The sequence below is a fragment of the Tyto alba genome, unplaced genomic scaffold (assembly GCF_018691265.1).
Source record: "Tyto alba isolate M040663 unplaced genomic scaffold, T.alba_DEE_v4.0 Super-Scaffold_48, whole genome shotgun sequence".
Taxonomy (NCBI): domain Eukaryota; kingdom Metazoa; phylum Chordata; class Aves; order Strigiformes; family Tytonidae; genus Tyto; species Tyto alba.
Window position 1 is genome coordinate 15,795,977 of NW_024881324.1, and position 3,376 is coordinate 15,799,352.

Sequence of the window (3,376 nt, forward strand, 5' to 3'; positions counted from 1 at the left end):
AAACATTTTCAGCTAAAGATAGGAGATTTTTATATAGACATACTTACTCTTTCTGTCCTGCGTATATCTATGTGTATATATATATATATTTTAGGGAAGAAAAATATTAAATATGCCTTCTTTAGCTTCGTAATAAACTAAAACTTAAGTGAAGCCAGAGGAAGACTTGGTCCGTGTACTCAGCCTCTGCAGGTAGAGTCTCATTTCCAGTTTGTTCTATAAACAGACTCTTTTCTTCCATTATTTAAAACTGCTCAGCTGCTTCTCTGCAAGAAAACAGCAAAGGCAATTGAATACAGCCTTGCTCACGTAAGTGGTTCTTGTCTCAAAAGCTAATTCGTATTTGATTCTGTCCTAATTTTAGTTTTCTCAATTCCATAAAGGTCCTTTTCAGAGTTGAAGACATTCCAATTAGTGAGCACTGGAATCAGTGTGTGAGCAAAAAAAGTACAGTATATAGCATACTGCTATAAAATTACATATAAATATTTACATACCCTCTAATGTCACCTCATGTTCAGTTAAGCTGTTGGGGTTTTTTTTGCAGCTTTTCTCTAATCTTCATTTGGCCATTTCAAGCATGACTAACATTTTGAATTATTTTTAAACTTCCAACATCTTCTCTGTAAAAATAGTGTACATGAAGGTGCAGGTGGCTGAGCTGAGTTCAAAGGATTAATTTGCCGAGGAGACCTAGGACTTTCCGACTGTATTTCTGTGCTTGAGTTTCTTAATAAAGCCACCGCGTTATCCTGAACTCCATGGTTACAGTGGTGTCGATTAACCATAGTGTCAAAGAGAAGAATTCAGCCTGAAGCAGCCAATACAGGGATTTTTATTTTCTTCTCCTCTTTACCAAGCACGGACAAAGAGCCAGGTTGCTACGTATTCTTGTTACACCTTATCTAAATATATTGATCAGTTCCTCCAGACTCTTATCTGTTTGCTCGGCAGTGGCTCTGGCTCATTCACACTGGGATTGCAGGGGAGCTGAATGGATACGGCCACGTGAAAGGTACTGGTGGGCTGATTCAAGCTGGGTGACACCGTGCCTGGCTTCTCTTTTGTTTCTCCTGGCTGGTTGTTTGACATCCACCAGCCCCTCTGTTCATTACGTCGGCGTGATGAATAGAAGGCAGCGAGTGTAATTCGGGCAGTTAGGGCCACCTGGTCGATAAATATAATAAACATCCACTAGTGCATCTCTTTCAGCACTGCATGCGTCAGTAAAGTGCAAACTGGAAAATGTATGATAGTGAATGGAAATCTTAAATCGATGTGAAGATACTAGCAGTTTCCAGAGTCACACTGGCTTCTCTTGCCCCAGCCTTTTTAGGACAAATAAAAGAACATTTTCAAAGGTGAGGTTTCCCCAGTAACAGAGAGATTACATTCATGTTGTATTATTTTTTGTGCAGAAGACATCTGGTTCTGCTAGTTTTTACGCTGGGATAGCTTTATTGGAGTGGATCCTGAACTGCCCCACGAGTAGGTGTACTCAGCCACGTGGGATCAGGCTGGTGCATGCAGTCGGCACAGTGGTTTCTGTGCCATCCGTGCACTGTGTGAGGCACAGGCGACGCGCTGGGGGAGGCAGGAGAAGGGGTCTCTCGCACCACCAGTAGTCTTTATGCAGAAGGGGGAGGAAGCTCAGCCTACAAGAGCCCCAACACCAGCTGATTTTAAACACCAACTTTGCACTTAACACTCCCAGCCTGTGCCTGTGCCTTCGCCTGGGCTGAGCTCTGCCAGTCCCAACTTTAGCAGCGTTATGGTGGGCAGGGATGTGGTGTGGGCTGGAGTCAGAACCAGGGATGCACCATTTGTGCTCATGACTTGATAATACTGACTCGTAGATGCAACCTTGGATTCAATGCTGATCAGCGAAGGCAACACTTACGGTGTATGGGAACAGCCTCGTGCTGGCCAGTGAGCGTAATGTCTTTACCAGACTTTACATCATGAAGCAGTTAACAAATTCTTTTGTACTGAAGGGCTGGATTCAATAAAAAGTTTCTGGGGCAAGTTACCATAGCCTGCCATACTGCAGTGTGTCAGGCAGACCCTTTTTTTTTTTTTTTTCATTTTTTCATTTATTTTTTCTTCCCCTTTTAATTTTAAATTGAGTGCAGCTGAGTGCCTCCAACGCTGTTAACAATGGCACTTCTTTCCCTGGGACAATGTAACTTTTAAAACAGATAAAAAGCCCATGTGGGGCTAATAAAGGTTTGTCCCCATCATCATCCCTGTAGGGCAAGTTTCCCCATTGTTAACATTTTAAGTAGCAGGCCACTATGAATATGAATGTAATTGACTTTTACACACTATTACTCATCAGCGGGTAACTCTGAACAGGCGTTGCTGGAGGGATGTGCTGAATCTCAAAGAAACTTTGCGTGGCCCAGCAGTGGGGGAGCAATGCAGAGCTGCGGCCTCAGAGGGGACTGGGGAGTCAATGAGGAAACAGCTGTGGGGATCAGAGAGATGTGCATGGCAGCCCAGCTGCCCCAGTCCAACAAGAGCAGGAAAACTGGAAGGATCCACAGACGACACTCAGTGTTTTGCCCCAGTAGTACTCCCATGAACTCCTTATTGTGGCTAATGGAGGGAGGGAGCAAGTCAGCAGGTGCCCATCCCAATTTTTTCATCTGAATTGCTTATGCAGCCTGGGTTAGGGGTCTAAATTAAATCCTCTGAGCACTGGTCTTTCTGTCCATATCAGGGAGGAGGCATATGACTTGCCTACCTTCTTGGATGGACAGTACTCGTTGAATCCTTACAAACAACATTATGATTTCCAGGGCACTATAAAAGCATTAGGTTTTATAAATGCACTTTGAGGTGACTCCTCCTGAGCAGTTTCTGCATGGTATATATGTGCTTTTACATGATTTAGTCTAAATTCTCCTTCAGTCAGCAAACCGACCAGTTTTAAAATAGCATGTGTGTGGCAGGTACGTGTGTTTTGACTATCCTCTGTGCAGAGCTCAAGCCAGAATGTCCATGACTGGAGTCTTCATTTGCCTTCAGTAGTCTTTGGATTAGACTCCATGTTGCTTTTCATATCCATACATCTCTGTGAGGTGGGGGTTTTTTTGTTTGTTTTTGTTTTGTTTTGTTTTGTTTTTGTTTGTTTTGTTTTTTGTTTTTGTTTTTTTTTTTCTTTTCAAAAGTGGTTTGAAAGCCTCTATCAATGCTATGATGGGAAAGGGGTGTCTGTTCCTTTCCTTCATCTCCTCCCAGTCTCCCTGTTGCTGGATAGCTCTTGGTTCCCCCACCAGCCGCTGGTGGCTGTAGCTGCCAGACCTGCCTGGCTGCGTGGGCTGAGCCCCTTCCCATCAAAAACTCACATCAGTAACAGGACCGAAGAGCCGGC

At 43.8% G+C, this 3,376-nt stretch overlaps 1 protein-coding gene across 2 annotated transcripts in view; it reads left to right on the forward strand.

Annotated features, from left to right (window-relative positions):
- Positions 1–3,376, forward strand: part of BCL2 (BCL2 apoptosis regulator) — a 96,402-nt gene that overhangs the window by 65,130 nt on the left and 27,896 nt on the right. The gene's annotated exons all lie outside the window — the stretch shown is intronic.